Source organism: Stegodyphus dumicola, chromosome 8 (genome assembly GCF_044657685.1).
Source record: "Stegodyphus dumicola isolate Sdum_Otavi_A_Nest chromosome 8, ASM4465768v1".
NCBI lineage: Eukaryota > Metazoa > Arthropoda > Arachnida > Araneae > Eresidae > Stegodyphus > Stegodyphus dumicola.
The window spans coordinates 115,244,851-115,263,422 of record NC_140775.1 but is presented as its reverse complement, the minus strand read 5'-3'; the positions used below and the strand labels follow the sequence as shown (position 1 = coordinate 115,263,422).

The following is an 18,572-nucleotide window of genomic DNA, read 5'->3' as shown; positions in this document are numbered from 1 at the left end:
ATAGAATAAATAATGTAATATTATTAGAGTGTAATGTGTTGGTATGGCGTTTCAAACTGCATTTATTTTGGTACGTTTTTAAGCAATCAGAGCATACAAAATTATTCTCAGCCACACTAAAATTATTTGCACAATCAACCATACTATTAGAACTTAGTTTTCAGAGACTCAATTAATGTAGTATTATTGTAATGAAATTTATATGCATGGCGTTTCAAATTGTATCTATAGTTGAAAGTTTTAAGCAATCACAGCAAACAAAATTACTCTCAGCTATACTAAAATCATTTGCACAATGAACCATATCACTCCCAACACAATCAGAATTATCAGACATACCACAATTGGAATTATCGCACACAGTTATTCCTTCCTGATTTTGATTCGATTTAGAATCAAAAACACCTTCTGAGGAAACAGAAGTATTTGGCCCTGAAATGGGCAGTTTTTCTTGATTTTGTGCAGAAGATATAATAATCGAAGCAAAATAAAAAAAGAGAACTGTATCAGCGATCACACGCTACCACAGCAGTCAAAGAGCAGAGTAAATAACAGTAAATACGAGGCGCCTTCAGGAAAATGACGACATGCGCAGTAACCTGCGCAGATGTTCAGGGAGGAACCAGGAGGAAACTAGCGTCTGAGGGGCTAGACGCTTGTGGAAATAGTAGACAAAACAAACCGTCAACAATGACGAAACCCATCTCTCAGCACCACGTGTAGTTTCAGCGGAAGATTCATATATTCCATGAACGTTTATTAAAGATTTTAAAATATTTTATTTTGTAATAATCTGTTAAAGAATGATTTATATTTGTAGTGTTCCTAACTACAGAGGTAATTATCCAAATATTGAAAAAGTCCACTTGTTTTCACTTGCAGAAAAGCAATATCTTTTTATTTGTCTTCATCTCAAATCAAGTTCAATGGGCATAAAGTGGTTACATGCCATTCACCAGCAGAATTTAACCCCATCGAAACATTCTAAGGTATGTGGTATAAATTTTTTAAACTGTATGTATTTTTTTAATTCAAAAGGATATTCTAATTTGTGCATATAAAAAATATGTGTTTCTCGATTTTCTGATAATTAGATATTATTGTTGCATGCTTGGCATTGATTAAACTTCTATAATGTTATTTTTAATTCAATAAACAATACTACATGAATTGAAAAATAACACAGTAGTTAATCATTAATGCAAAAGCATTTAATTACGTGTGTAATGAAATGTATCGCGATATTAATTAAAGTATAACATTTAAGTTAAAAATAGGTGAGAACTTCATAAACCTTTCTAATGAATAACCATCAGAATGATAAGTATATATACTGGAAATCTAGTGTATCGCCTAGAAACATGCATTTCCATTAAAACTATTTGTAAGATTTTCTTGTGAATCTAGAGTGGTAGTCAGTATTGAATTTTTCATCCTTTTTAGGTTTGTGGGAAGTCACACACTGAAAGAGCAATCAAGGATTTTGATGAGAAAAAAAAGAACTTCTTAAGAAATTAATTTGATTCCTTCAAGGCTTCGAAAGGATGCAGTGCATTTACAACTGCTTGGCTGCCCAAAATATTTGTCAGGTAAATCTTCAACTTTTAGAGAAAGTACTGATAATAGGAGAGTTTGAATTGATAGAAACAATTTATTACTCCCATGTGCTGCAAGTCTAACCCCTAAGGAAATTTATGACTAGAAAAAATATTTTTACTCCCTTTCTTAATCATTCTCATCCATAAAATCTAAGAACATGCCTGATGTTTCAACTTTTTTTTTTTTTTTTTTAGATTTTTGGGCTAATCTTTGGAATATGGTAACAGGTACTTTGGCGACATTTTGGTAAGGCGATAAAGGTTACTAGCTGGGACTTTAGCAGTGTACATGGATAAAGTCAAGAGTGTGCACAATACCATTTTTGTGCAATTCTGGGATTTTTTTAAAGTGAAAATAGGTCGACGTGTACATGGGTACCGTGTATGTGCAATTCTTAAAAACGCGGGAAGCAGTTTGCGATTCTGCACTTTCTCCCAATTTCGCACCTAATCTTCGGCATGATTAAGCACTTGTTCCATAAAAGTTCTAGCATAAGTGTAATTCGGCTAGCAGATTGTTGGAAAAAAAAAATGTTGAGTAAAAAAAAAAAAATGCCGGTACTTTTCCGTTTTGCCGGCGCAAATCTCGCCAAGCAGATTTTATTAGCAACAACACATAATATACACATAAATAATGTTAACAAATGTTAGTTCCAAGAAATTTTTATTTTGAAGGCATAAACATTTTAATGTCATTTAAAATTTTGTAAAAAGACACTAATTTAAGAATTTACTATGCTTTCATGGTACTACATCCTGATTTGCCATTTCATATCACATGACCCCAAGTGCTCACGTAAACTACGCTACAAAAATCTAATTCTGTCAGTAATTATCTACATTAATTTCAGTGTAAATCTTAATCTGGATTACAAATTTAATGCAAGAATTATTTCAATTTGTACGAATAGCTTACTCATAAATTATGTGAAACCACATTGCTTTACTTGAATAGTGCATTCTCATTAGAATTGATGAATTTAATCCTCAACTTTGCCTTTTCTATATTTTCGGCTTCGGGTAAGCGGTGTGATTGCATCCTATATGACTTCATCACTGTGAATGGCCTTAGGGCATAAAATTGAACTATCTGGTAAAATTTCTATGTAACTGTATGCCAGTATTGAAAGAAACAATCAATCTGATATGAAATGGCTGCGATTTGTTTTGAAAATGAGGCGTAAAAGGTTACCAGCAAGGAAATTCTGTTTGGCGTCAGTTGTACCATTTTTGGCGACTTTATCGTTTGCGCCGGCAAAATGGAAAAGTACCAAAATGCTTTTACTTCGTGAAAAGAAAATGGCGTCCAAACAAAAACTAGCAGGTTGCTGTAGCAGGGTTGGTCGCCAAAAAATCGCCAAGTTACCATAATCCAAAGATTAACCATTTTCGTATTGAATATTTTTAAACCACTGAAAGACAACTGTTGATAATAATGATGGTGATAAACAGAGAAAAGTGTAAGTCATTGTATAAGAACTCAAATCTTATTTGTAGAAAGGAACACATGTGTTATTCATCACATATACAGTCAAAAGTCGTTAATCCGGACTCGTCGGGACTTCAGCGATTCCAGGTTATCGATTTTTCCGGATTATAGATCATCATTTCAAATCTTGTAAGATGGCATGCAGAAATTCTAAAATTAAAAATATGAAACCTTAATTTATGAAATAAAGAACAATTATACTCTAAAGAGTATCAAAATTTACAAAAAAAAAAAAAAAAAAAAAAAAAGCTTAATATTTATTTGTTTACTTTATTAAACATTTCTTTCAATGTAAGTTGTTTTAAGTTGCTTCGTTTTATGTGATAATACTTTCTCTTTAATTCTATAAACAGACACAATTTCTTTTTCAGTTACAAAGTCCCGCTGTTCAAGTCCCGTTAATTGTTGTGCCGAGATTACCGACTAACTTGTCAATCGAAATTTTTTCGTTTTCACAAACCTCTCTGTCACATTCTTCATGTCTTTATCCATTTTTTGCACCAATTCCACTTTTTGTTTGATGGACATCGAAACATACTTTCGTTTTGTACGATCCTTTGGGAGCTCCAGAATCTGAAATTCTATTTGACATAATCGAAAGTTCAAGTTTACTTTTATAAAATTGCTCTTACAGTCTGCAAAAAATAATAAGCCGGATCCAATTCGAAGATTAAGGAACAACGCAATCATCAACATTAACTGAAATAGATAATTAGATAATTTTAGATTATACCATCCGTTATACATAAAACGCACACGCGAAAACGTATTCTGTGCTTGCGCACACGCATATGCACAGTGGTAAATGGTCTTACGCGCACGCGTAAACGCCTATGCGCATGTGTCAACGCGGAGCATGCGCAGAAAGTTTTTGGCTTTGAGGTCCGGATTATAGATCATTCCGGATTATGGGTGTCCGAATTAACGACTTTTGACTGTATATGCTTTCTTCATTATTTTATATCCAATTACTCCCCATGCTTATGTATTTTTTAGAAGTTCATGAAACATCATTATCCCACATCCAAGAACAATTTAATACTAACCCCATTAAAGAGCAGTCTGATTCAAAAAGTAAATGACTTGAATTCAGAAGATTTTATTGACATTAATTTTGGGCATTACAAATATTAAATTTGGATGGAATACGTTCAAAACCATACGTAGATTATAAGGGAGGAAAAGTTATTGCTATGGCATATAACAGTGAAGGTGTTGCAAAATCAGCATATGCATTTATGATACAAAGTTGATTCACATCATTTAAAGTACCTATAGTGCCCATTAATAGAATCCAAGCTGAAGACCTTTTTACGGTTTTAAAGAAAACAGTAATTGGTTTACATACCAACTACTAGATGGTATATTAACACAGTTTAAAGTTGTGTGTGTATTAAGTGATAATAATGCTATAAGGAGAAAGGCAGTATCTTTTTATTTGTCTTCATCCCAGTTAAGTATTATTTATCAATTTTGGATGGGGAAGGTGCTTAACTGGGATATCAATGCTTAACAACAATAAAGGTGTTTTTTTTTTTTTATTCTGTTCATATTTAAAAGTATGAGAAAACTGGTTAACTAAATTGTGAATGAGCCTTTTATTACCTTGGTTTAGATGATTGATGTTATTGTTGCCCTTTCTGCTGTTGGTAAGGAGAACCAAGTTTCAAATTGTGCCAGTAGTGATGTTTTCACAAAACTGATTTATAACTGGGAAAATATTTTCATAACGCCTTTGAAAGGTCAGAGGTTAAATGACCCATTGTAAATGCCCATATTACATAATAATTCTGGCTAAAGTGCAGAATCGCCCACTTATTTGGCATTGTGTTTGGCACTTTTTACGAGATTGATAAATGCACCAATTGGTATCCAAGTCGATTTTGCCGTTCTGGAAGGCGAATTTCAGAGCATTTTCGTGCATGTCCAGTATGTATTTTTAATTGAGAATTTCTTTTGAGCATGAAATTTGGAACATTTTTGTGCATGCTCAGTATATATTTTAGAATTTCTGATTGGTGTAGACAATAATAGATGGTAGAGGTGCAGTTATTTTAAACAATAATTCAAGAACATTTCGAGAATTCGTTATTTTTCGTTCTTCGGCTGAGCAGATTGGATTACTCCTTTTCAGGTAAGTGAAAGTATTTTTATTTTTCAATGCTTTGTAACAATTTTAAGTGTTTGAAACTTACTGTGCTTTTGAAATGATTTTTAGTTTTTAAAATTATATTTTTGTAAGGACTGGATTTTCATATTTTAAAATTTTTTGGAATTGAAAGTACCGTATTTATGCGAATCTAATGCGCATCCCCATTTTAAAACTTTAAATAATTAAAAAATTGTTCGTCGGCGAATGTAATGCGCATCAATGATATGAGGAATTTATTGAATCTTATTTTATACAACAATGGATTTGTATATAAACTATCAATTAATGGTATGATAATTTTATTTAAATTTAGATACCATATTTTATACAACAATGGATTTATACATAAAGTAGCAGAACATAGAATTAACCTATTAGTGGGCTATTGTTGTGAAACAATCATTGTTAATTAGCACTGCCGTATATACGGTACCTATCGTAAAATATGAACATGAAATAAATCGTAACATTTCTATCTAGCTAACAGTTTCTACAATCAGTGATTAATAGTAAACGTCTTTATTCACTAATGTTTTCATCACTGGAATCCTCGCAGCTCTTTTCGTCAGAAGCAGATTCATTTCTTCTTTCCTCATCATCGTCATGGTCATCCTCGGTGTTCCAGAGCACGTCATTGTCACTGCCATTCAATGAATTTGAACAGCATTTCTTGAAAGATTTCACAATCATTGGTGCTTCGATGCTTTTCCAGGCAGCAGAAACCCAGTGTGCAACAATGTGCGGTGCAGCACGCTTAATTTTTCCTGTCGGGGTCAATACACGGTTTGGCTCACAAAATCTGAAAGTACCCCTTAAAAGGTTTATTTATACTAACGTCCAGGGGTTGTAACACAGATGTAATCCCTCCAGGAATGATAACAAGATCACTGCCTAGGCTGTGCATCTTCTTTTTTACGTCGTCGGTGAGATGACCACGAAATGCGTCCAGACAAAGCATTGATGGTGGATTAGAGAGCCCACCGGGACGGCGTTTGCATACATTTCGGAGCCAATCAAGCATTAATGATTCTGTCATCCACCCCTTCTCTTGGTTTCGAATCAGGACATCATCTGGAACAGCTTTTCATTCTTAGGGGTTTTAGGGCATGTTTTCCGTTTGAAGATTAAGAAAGGGGGAAGTTTGCACCCGTCTGCTGTTATTGCCAGCATCACTGTTACGCGTTGTTTTTCACATCCCGAAGTTTTGATGATAACTTCCTTAGTCCCCTTATATACGTAATGGTGCAGTTACGAGGCATATCAAACCAAATTGCCGTCTCGTCAGTGTTGCCAATTTACCCCATTGAAAAATTCTTTTCCTTCCGAAGTGTGATGACATACCCCTGAAATGTTAGTAGTTTTCCCTCAAAATCTGCAGGAAGCTTTTGGCATATTGTTGTACGGCATCTTAGAGATAAACCCATCCGCTTCATAAACCGAGCCACCCATCCACGGCTAGCCTTAAACTCTTGTTTCGGTATTCCAAGAACTTCAGCCTCCTCTTTTGCTTTATTTGTTATGGTGTCACTAGTCACAGGTTGTCCATTCTTCCTCCTTTCACGTGCAAATTCCAAAATTTTTTCTTCAATTTTAGGGTGTCTTCCTTTGCGAGGGCCAGTGAATTTCTTTCTACTAGCTTTAGTTGCAAACAGTGCCAATTTCTGTTGCCGCCATAAGCGAACATTGCTCTCAGCTACGTTGAACTCTGTCCCTGTCTTTCTATTGCCATTTTTTTTTCAGCATAAAGAATTACTTTACGTTTGAAAGTAGCGTCATATGACATTCTTCTCTGTTTGCCCTCCATTTCGTGACTGCGTACTCTGCAGTTTGTATCCTCTATGCAATAATGTGTCAACGATAAATGTAACGGTAAACGTAGTCGAGAAATTTGGTTGACGTCATCGGCAAACTTTGCACTCGAATCTAATGCGCACCCCAATTTTGAATACTACATTTGGCCAAAAACGATGCGCATTAGATTCGCGTAAATACGGTATTAATTTTTCAGTGTTTTGTAAGGATTTTATGTTCTTTAAACTTAATATGTTTTTGAAAGGATTTCCAGTTTTAAAAATTTTGCACTTATTTGTTTGGTGTTTTTTACAAGGGTAAGAAGAATGGGATTTTTGTCAATTTTTTTTTTACTTTTTAAGTGAAAATAGGTCAATGTATACATGGATAAAGTCAAGAAAGTGTGCAATGCCATTTTTGTGCAATTCTGGCATTTTTTTTTAACTGAAAATAGGTCGATGTGTACATGAATAAAGTCAAGGGAGTGTGCAATGCCAATTTTGTGCAATTCTGGGATTTTTTTTAAGTGAAAATAGGTCGATGCGTACATGGATACCGAGTTTATGCTATTCTTAAAAGCGCATCAAGCAGTGGGATATTCTGCACTTCCCCAATTTTTTTATAGGTGAATGAATGTATTTTAATTCTTCAGTGTTTTTAATGATTTTAAGTTTTTGAAGCTTACTATGTTTTCTTAACCATGTTTGTTTTTTAAAGTTATTAAGCTGTTTTTAAAGGATTTTCAGGTTTCAAAATTTTGCTTCAACTTTTATTTTATATTTATTTTAATTGCTCACCATTGTGAATGTCGTGCCTTGCGTAGTGTCTTCTGGAAGGGTTGCAAATCCAGGAGACAAGACGGGAGAGCGCGCTAAGTTGGCGATTTTGAAAAATGTGCCGAGCAGTGGACAATTCTGCACTTTCCCCATAATTCTTTGAAAAATAGATTTATACAATCGAAAGTCTTTAATCCGGACTCGTCGGGACTTCGGAGATTCCAGATTATCGATTTTTCTGGATTATAGGTCATCAGTTTAAATCTGGTAAGATGGCATCCAGAAATTATAAAATTAAAAATATTAAATCATGATTTATGAAATAAAGAGCAATTATGATTTAAAGGGTATCAATATTTACAAAAAAAAGCTTAATATTTATTTGTTTACTTTATTAAACATTTCTTTCAATGCGCGCATGCGTAAAGCATACATTACGCATAGTCGAAATTAGAAAATTGCAACCAGAAAACTATTTGATGTGTACTCGTGATATTTATAATGACGAGGAATTTGATTTAAATCATATCAAAGACGGAATAACTCGAGATGAAATAATACATTTATTGAATTATAAGCTGAATAAAATAAAAACATCTGCTTTGAAGATAAGGATAGTGCTGACAGATCAACTTCCAGTTCATTGTGCGCCGCGACGTCCCCCCCTCCCGCCTCAGAGCAGCATGAAATTGATAAACAGATTTCGGAATGGTTAGATAAACAAAGGATATGCCTTCATCCATTTTTAGCAGTAATTCCACTTTTTGTTTAATGGACTTCGAAACATACATTCGCTTTGTAGATCCTTTACATATTAGTAAATATATATCGGAAATTCTATTTGACATAATCAAAAGTTGAAGCTTACTTTTATAAAAATGCTCTAACAGTCTGCAAAAAATAATAAGCCGGATCCAATTCGAAGATTAAGGAACAACGCAATCTGCAACATTAACTGAAATAGATTAGATAATTTTAGCTTAGCTTATACCGTCCGTTGTACATTAAATGTGCATGCGTAAAAGTATTACGCGCGTGCGTTGACGCATGCGCAGAAAGTTTGTAGCTTTGAGGTCCAGATTATAGATCATTTCGGATTATGCGTGTCCGGATTAACGACTTTTAACTGTATTATGTTTAGATGTTTGGAAAGCTAACACTTCCACAACAGGGGTGCATATAAGCATTCTGTACCGTGCCACATTCATAGGAAAAAAAAACCCATCCTGGTGATTGGATATAACTTCTGATGGCATCGGTAAAAATATATTTACGGGTACCCCTTGGTGAAAATTGGCGGTACATGGATACCGAGTTTGTGGAATTCTTTGACATTATTCACGTACACATCAACCTATTTTCACTTAAAGAAACATCAAAGAATTGCACAAACTTGGCATTGCGCACTCCCTTTGTCCATGTACACATCGATCTATAGTCACTTAAAAAAGTCAAAGTAGCAGCCAACAAAAAATATAGGTTAGAGTAGAGAAAAGGGTGCCCCTTGTATTATAGCGAAGTTTTTTCATTTATCGTGAAGTTGTTATTTCATTTATGGTAGCCTGAGTAGTTGAGTGTTATGGTAATTATGAGTGCTATTATGATGTAATCGGTTGCATGATTGTGGTAAATTCGTAAGGGCTTGTGGCGTGTGTGTGTTGGTTAGGAAGTACATTGCTTGTTTTGTGGTTTAGACCGTAAAATGGCTGGATGTGGTAAGATTAATTTGAAGATTCTGTACAATTTGGAAAAAAAGGAGAAAAGAGCAACACTTGACTGGTGTGTAAATGAAGGTTTACTTAGTAGCCATTATTAGGTGTCCTGTTTGTAGGAAGGAAATACATACAGTTGAACGTCGCTGCAGAGGATATTTTTTACTCTTATTTTGTGAATTTATGTGGCGACACCAGTATACAGGTTCTAGTTCAGATAATTTTAGGAAGTTTTTGGATGCGGTTAAGTAATTTGTATGACTGAAGACTTGTTAATTCTTAAATAAGGTTAGTGGATATTTCCTTTGTGTAGTGCTAAGATGAATTTCCAGTTTTATCTTGTTTCATTGTTTGATTTAAAATGTAGTTTATTAAGATAATATATTTTTTTGTTGGCTGCTCCTTTGACTTAAGTGAATATAGTTCGATGTGTGTATGGATAAAGGGAGTGGTCAAAGCCTAGTTTGTGCATTCTCTAATTTTTTTTTTAAAGTGAAAATAGGTCGATGTGTACATGGATACCGAGTTTGTGCAATTCTTTGTCTTTTTATTTTGGCTTTGTGTAGCGCTGATTTTTAAGTCAAAGAATTGCACAAACTTGGTATACGTGTACCGCCAAAAATCACTAAGTTTCGCCAAGGAAATTTCCCTTTCTTCAGTCAAACAAAATTCCTAAGCAGCATCTAAAAACTTAATAAAATTGTGTGAACTAGAATACTGGCAAATACTGGCTGGAATTTTACTGGCAATGCCACATAAATTCACAAAAATAAGAGTTGAAAATATCCTCTAATGTTCTACCATACGCATTTTCTTCCTACAAACAGGACGCTTACAATGTCTTCTAAGTAAACCTTCATTTATACACCAGTCAATTAATGCTCTTTTTCCCTTTCATTTCAAATCGTACAAAAACTTCAAATTAATCTTATCACATTCAACTATTCTACCGTCTAAACCAGCGGTTCTCAACCTTTTGACTAAACGTACCATCTAAACAAAAACTGAAAACCTTTAGTACCACCACCACTCTTGAACAAAGCTCAGATCACATAAATTTATAAGTGTTAGAAAAAAAACTCAATCAAGATGTTGGAGATATAATTTTTTAATTTAATAGTTAAAAATACTTTGCTTCTTTGCATCCCACCTATTTTTCTCTTGCATACCACCGGTTGAAAACCCCTGGTCTAAACTACAAAACAAGCAATGTACTTCCTAACCAATACATACCACAAGCCCTTACAAATATTTTCATGTAATTCAAAATTTCCCGCAAATACGCAGCTGATTATGTCATAATAGGGTTTCCATAACATTCAACTACTTGGGTTACCATAAATAAAACAACAACTTTGTGATAATACAAGGCGCACCCTTCAATCAACTCTCCCCATGGCATCATTTCCTCTATGCTTGGGAATGCTGTGACTTTGCGTGGGCTCAAAAGTACACCTTTATACATTCATAGACATTTTGATAGCAACAGCGAACAAATAATATGATGTGTGTTGTATTTTTGTTCCCATGAGATTACACTTAGTATGGCATTGTAGTGTGGTGAATTTAATGTAAAAAATGTAGTGCTCTTTTTTTTTTCATAGAGAGCAAAATCATAATTTCTTCTAGTGTGCTAATGCCATAAATTTGTATTATTAGGTGCAGAGGGCTTTAATAGATATATTCTTAATTGAACCCTTTCAGTCCTAATGGGCACATAAATCCCAGAGATTAGATTTAATACTCTAGTGGGTAAAAAAAACCTGCTTTTAAACTGGTTTTTACGTTTGCAGTGTTTTTAAGGAATTAGGGAACAAATATCACTAAAGAAACTGGGCAACACTTTTAGACTGCAGATGGCACACTAATGTTTTTGAGCACGGTGATTACTCAAGTTTTGATTTGTCTATTTTTTAAAAATTTTATACACTGCTGGCCACTGTAAATGCAACACCCTGAAGGAAGCATACAAGTAACATGAAATTTACAACATGTATTAGCGGAAGTGTTATATGCAAATGATTAGAATTTCAGCGCAGACGCACATCACACGCGCCTGTGGCGCCACTTCAAAGCTCTATTTAAGGCTTGGAGATTTCGACGATTTCAAGTTCGGCAGTTGTGTTTTTCTTGTGATTTAAAAAAAAAAAAAAAAGATCAATTATGCCTTGTAGTAAACAGCGATCATCGTTTGATCAAGTATCCGATTTCGACAGAGGAAGGATAGTGGCCTACAGAGAGTGCGGATTATCCTTCAGGGAAATCGGCAATCGTGTTGGACGAAACCAAACAACTGTAATGCGGATATGTGGTTGTTGGATGCAGGAGGGTACGACAGACCGACGTGTTTCATCACATCCACCTCAGTGCACCACTTCACGTGATGACAGGAACATTGTGCGCATGGCAGTGACGGAACACTCGGTCACATCATGAACTATAGGACAGCACATTCAGTCTGTAACTCATCGTCCAGTGTACTATTCGGCGCCGTTTACAGCAGAGTGGTCTGTCCGCAAGACATCCATTGCTTCATCTATCCTTGACGCAGAACCACAGATGTCTCCGCTGCCAACGGTGCGATGAAAGAAGGATGTGAATGGCAGAAAGGAATAAAATTGTCTTTACCGACGAGTCGCGCTTCTGTCTGCAAAACCACGATGGTCGGATTCGAGTCTGGAGACATGGTCGAGAGAGGATGCTGAACAGCTGGGCTGTGCACCATCACACTGGACCTGCACCGGGTATTATGGTATGGGGCAGTATTGGATATCACTCCAGCACTCCTCTAGTACGCATTGCCGGCACTTTAAACAGCCAGCGCTACATCTCCGGGGTGTTGGAGCCAGTTGTCCTTCCTTACCTTCAGGGCTTGCCCACAGCCATATTTCAACAGGTTAATGCGCGACCACATGTGGCACGCATTGTCCAAGGGTTCTTCGTCAATCGCCAGATTGAATTGCTTCCCTGGCCGACTCGCTGTCCGGATCTTTTGCCGATAGAAAACATGTGTTCCATGGTTGCTGAACGATTGACCCAGATTATATCCCAAGCTGCCACACCAGTTCAACTTTGGCAACTTGTGGAAGCTGCTTAATCTGCTGTACTCCAAGAACACATCCAAAGTCTCTTTGAATCAATGCCGAGACGTGTGGCAGCGGTGATCTCCAACAATGGCAGCTACTCTGGCTACTGATTTTGGAAGAAACCACACTTCACAGAAGTCTATAAATTTAATCATTTGATACTTGGTCAACATGTTATGTACTAAATAAATTTTGTTGTGATATCTCTTGTCTTTCTTGGTGTTGCAATTTGGGTGGACAGCAGTGTAGTAAGTACAATTGTATTTAAGACAAACTTAGTATTAAATAGTTCTATTGTTCTTATTAAGTAGTAATTTAACATTTTTAATGTCAGATTTAAGAAATTTTGAATAAATGCTTTTTGTAGGATATATTGTCCCAATCTTATTTACCAGTGGGTTAATATGTCCCACCAGTGATCAAATTACTACATGCTGATATATTATGTTTCTGTTTATATGAAACATATATGAAATTTTCTGTTGTATATAAATTAGTGCATGCGACAGAGTTTATGTTTTGTATTATTCATATTATATATTACCGTAAATTTTAGTTTTGTTTTCTGAGAAAGGGTAATATCTTAGACAATTGGAACAATTAGTTCCAGTTTACAATATGATTGGGACATATTGTCCCAGGAGATTTCCAGGAAACGGAAAAAGTTAAGAACTTTAAACTCGTATTACACTTCTTTTAGTATGTCATTATAGTTAAATAATTTACATGTTATTGAGACTTTTAAACTGTACATATGCTACTAATAATAGCTGTTTTAAATTTATTTGCTTGTACTAATGTGTATGATTATTGTTTGATGAGAAATAAGAGCATTATTATTACTGAACCTCATAATTTGATAAATTGCGTCCCAAATATACATTGCTGTTCAGTTTGCTGAAAATTTACATAATTTTTTATAAATAATGATTAAAGGAAATTGTGTGCATTGTTTTTAAAATGTTTAAATATTAAGCTATGCAGATTATATATTTTATAAATGAAAGCCATTTTTATGTTGTGTTTTTTGCAAATAAAATTTGATCTAATTATTATTAATTGTGTGTAAAAACTAGAATGTATTAAATAAAATATTATTAAAATTGTGTGTATTGTTATTAAAATTTTTTAATATCAAGCAGCATAGATTATAAATTAAAGATATATTATGTGATTCTGAAACATTCAAAAATTTTAAATGTAATTTTGTAGTAACATTTTTTGGTATTTTTCCGTTTTGCTGGACAGGCGATAAAATCATCCATAATGGTACAACTGATACCAAACGGAATATTCTCGCTGGTAACTTTTTACGCCTCATTTTCAAAATAATTCGCAGCCATTTCTTATCATATTGATTGCTTCTTTCAATACTGGCATGCAATTACATAGAATTTTTACCAGATAGTTTAATTTTATGCCCTAAGGCGGTAATTCAGTCAATTAGGATGCAATCACACCGCTCACCCAAAGGTGAGAATATAGAAAAGGCAAAGTTAAGGGTTAAATTCATCAATTTAAATGAGAATGCACTGGCGAAGTAAAGCACTGTTGTTTTACATAATTTCTGAGTAAGCTATTCATACGAATTGAAATAATTCTTGCATTTAAACATGTGTTCCAAATTAAGATTTAACTAGAAATTAATGTAGATAATTACTGAGAGAATTAGATTTTTGTAGTGTAATTTACGTGAGATGAGATCACTTGGGGTCACGTGATATGAACCAGTAAATCAAGATGTTGAACAATGAAAGCATAGTAAATTCTTAATTTGATGTCTTTTTACAAATTTATTGTGTTTATTTATTGGCTTTTTATAAAATTTTAAATGATATTAAAATGAAAAAAAAATAAATAAAAAATTCTTAGAATTAACATTTGTTATTATTTTTTATGTTATACTGTATGTTATGCTGTCGCCAATAAAGTCTGCTTGGAGAGATTTGCGCTGGTGAAGCGGAAAAGTACCCTTTTTTTTAGTGTATGATAAGATTAATTTGCGGGGGTGTGTGTGTGGAATAATTGATTATTTTTTAATTAACCTAATTGTGAACTCATCTTGAGTCAAATATTCATTCATGTCAAAACTGAATTAATTATGTTACACTTACATCTAGTTACTACAGTCAAAAGTCGTTAATTCGGACACTCATAATCCGGAATTATCTATAATCCGGACCTCAAAGCTACAAACTTTCTGCGCATAGGCGTTTACACGTGCACGTAAGACCTTTACGGCTGCGAATATGCATGTGCACATGCGCATAAAGACGGAGTACATCGAGATGAAATACTACATTCAGTAAGGAATTATAAGCCAAATTAAATTAAAAACATCTTCCCTGAAGATAAGGATAGTGCTGACAGATCAACTTCCAGTTCATTGCGTGCTGCGACATCCCCCCCCCCCCCCCGTCGCAGAGCAGCGTGAAATTGATAAACAGATTTCGGAATGGTTAGATAAACAAAGGATATGCCTTCATCCATTTTTTGCAGTAATTCCACTTTTTGTTTAATGGACTTTGAAACATACTTTCACTTTGTAGATCCTATACATATTAGTAAATATATATCGGAAATTCTATTTGACATAATCGAAAGTTCAAGCTTACTTTTATAAAAATGCTTTAACAGTCTGCAAAAAATAATAAGCCGGATCCAATTTCAAGATTAAGGAACAACACAATCTGCAACATTAACTGAATTAGATAATTTTAGCTTAGCTTATACCATCCGTTATACATTAAACGCGCATGCGTAAACGTATTTTGCGCATGCGCACATGCGTATTCGCAGCCATAAAAGTCTTACGCGCATGCGTCAATAAGATGCATGCGCAGAAAGTTTGTAGCTTTGAGGTCCGTATTATAGATCATTCCGGATTATGGGTGTCCGAATTAACGACTTTTGACTGTATAAATATAACTACCTAAGATATTTTATACCAGTAGATGATTTTGTGTAGGGAATATTATGAAGATTATTTCTGTAAAAAAAATATTTGCCTTCAACAATCATTTTGTTTATAATAATCTCATATTTTAAGCAAAATTTTCGACCGGGTATTTTTGCTGAAAATATTTAACGAAAGAATCGCCATCTTTATGAGTGATCTATTTTTAGTGAAGGTCACCGTTTATCAGAATATTACATCAGTCAGATGTTTATATTTGTGTTGGGAAGGAAGGGAAAACAGGTGTTGCGTTGACGCAACGTCAGCAAGAAACGGGTAGTCAATCTCCTTTTTCACTCATTCCTTTCGATGTTCTGATTCATGTTCTGGTTGTTTAAAAATGCCTAGAACGAGGTATCTTACATTAGAAGAAGCCCTTCAAAGATTTTTTTGATGAAGAAACAGATTATGATAATGTTAATAATGACCAGAATGAAACTGATGTTGTTGTTCCCCCAGAAATTGCAGAGGCTAGTGACGAAGAAGAAAGGAATGGCAGTGTTTTAAATAATGATAATGATATTTTACCAAATGATACTGCTGGGGAAGTTGAAATTCACGTAAGAAGTAAGTTTCAGCCTTCTAAAAAAATTTATAGTCATACTAAAAAGTTTAAAAATCAGAAGACTGAAATCTTGAAGTGGATAAAAAAGGAACTGTTAGTTATGTCTCAGGAAGAACATGAAGAAAGAGATGGAAGAGAAATTATAAAAGACAAAACACAAGGTAAAACTAGTGCACAGATTTTCGATTTTCTTTTTGTTTTAGACATTTACTCTCTTCTCGTTGAACAGACAAATATATATGAGAAGATTTATTGGAATATTATTGCTTACAGGATATTCTTTACCTCAAGAAGAAATGCATTGGTCTTTTGATAAGGACATTTCTGTTCCTGTTGTACAAAAATTGATATCACGTTTGCAGTACAGGAATATGAAGCAGAATTTGCATTTGACAATAGTCAAATAGACAATACTGATAAATTATATGACATGAGACCGTATCTAAACTTACTAAATATCACCACTTTTTACTACTGGAAATATAAAGTCTCTTTTAGATTTCAGACGCGAGAATGCATTATTCCTTTTGCAAACTCCTACTGAAAGTGTAGAATTAGCCAGAAATAGATCAGCAACAGGAAGACCTAGTAAATTCAGCATTCAGAAACCATTGCATGGAGATGCTAGACATTTTATCGTAAAGTCCAATGATAACAAAAGACTTTGTTGTAAAGAATACTATAGCCAGACTGTTTATAGATGCAAAGTATGTAATGTAGCTTTACATCATGATTGTCATCAAGCTTTTCATGCTTGAATCTTTCAAATGAAATAAACTGCATTTGTAAAAGAAATACAATGTATGTTTTAATATTAAATTAATTACAAGTAAAGTGATTTGTAGATTTATAAAGCGTTGTACAGCTAAAAAGTAATCCTGCGCTCCACTCAAAAGAAACATCACATGAGTACAATCCTACTTGCTAAATATCCATAGTCTTATTCTGCTGACGTTGCACGAACGCAACGCTCATTTTTTCCACAGGTAAGAGCATTTTTTTCATTTTCAATGTAAATTTATGTTATAAATGCTTAATTTAATATTTGTTATTATTTTCATGAGAAAAGAAACATTCCTTGTAGTTTTGGCGGTTAATGGGTTAATATCTGCTTTTGTGACATCACATTGTGATGTTTATGTAATGCAATGTTGATGTAAAGTCACATTAGGACATTGATGTGAAGTTACACTGTATGTTGATGCATAACATTCACATGCACTGCGACATTCGAGTAATGCCACATTGAGATTTTAATATAACGCCATGCAGTGACATGAATGTAACATAATAAAGTGCTAAACCATAATAAATGTAATATCACTGAAGTCACTCAACACAGGATAAAATTCAATAGATGTCACTCAACACAGGATAAAATTCTAAATAATTAGTGTGATATCTCAGTACTCCTGTTTTAGAGAAGAGATAACTACGACAATGTTTTAGTGATCTAGTTAGAAATTATACTCTTCAAAGTAATTATTTGAATTGTATCTCACCCTATCAAGGTTATATAACTGTAATCCATTCATGTTTATTACATATCTGTAGAAACTACAGTAAATGCAGTACAGTAGAAGTCCAAAAATCCACCTAGCCTGGGACCAGAGGTTGTGCGGATTTTAGGATTTTGCGGATTTCAAGGCAGAAAAGATAAATCATAATATTCAGACTCAAAGTGCAAAATAAATAAGGCGTGTTAGATTCATTTAATTAAATCATTATATACATTATTGCAATAACGTATTATAAGCATTAAGTTATTATTACATATATAAATTGATTATATTATTCATTTTATTATATGTACACAGCATCGAGGTTTGCCGATTTCACCTAATGCAAAGATTTCCGGTGTTAAAATTTCTGTAAACTGTTGCTGTAAAATTTCAACAGCTTTTCTTTATTTTTCCGTATATCATACACAATCGTGTCACAATTCCATACGATTCTGCTATAAACCGAGGAGTAGCACCTGCCTCCATCTTTTGCAGAATTTGCACTTTTTGTATTACTGTCAATGCAACATGTTTATGTTTTTCAATGTTGCAAGCAGCAAAATAATGAGTGCATTTCTTATCTGTAATTGTATTGAAAAGGGCTGAAATTTAAAATATTCTTAATTTATCAACAAAATTTCCGGATTAAAAAAAATGGCAGCACTAAATTATCTCGTGAAATAACAAAGCTCAGAAAATACGTGAATCATGAACTTGAAAGAAGAGTTGAGTGAATCATCTGCTTTTTCACCTCGATGCAGATTAGAGGGAAAAAAACTTTTATCATTATGTCAATAATTTGGTATTTCCATTATGACTCATTATTATTTGGTAAGTATTTTTCTTCGATATTTTGTACTCAATGTTGTGGTTTCCGGAACCTATAAACTGAATGCAAAAGTGATCAGTTCATTTTCTAAGCATATTGCATATCAAATATGTTTT

The 18,572-nt window shown here is 33.9% G+C and overlaps 1 long non-coding RNA gene across 1 annotated transcript; it reads left to right on the top strand.

The window, feature by feature from the left end:
• The first annotated feature begins 646 nt into the window (after window positions 1-646).
• LOC118179971 (uncharacterized) lies at window positions 647-17,816 on the top strand. Its single transcript, XR_004756556.2, has 3 exons — window positions 647-989; window positions 1,444-1,589; window positions 17,680-17,816. It is a non-coding gene; the product is annotated as an uncharacterized LOC118179971 (long non-coding RNA).
• The last annotated feature ends 756 nt before the right edge of the window (window positions 17,817-18,572 follow it).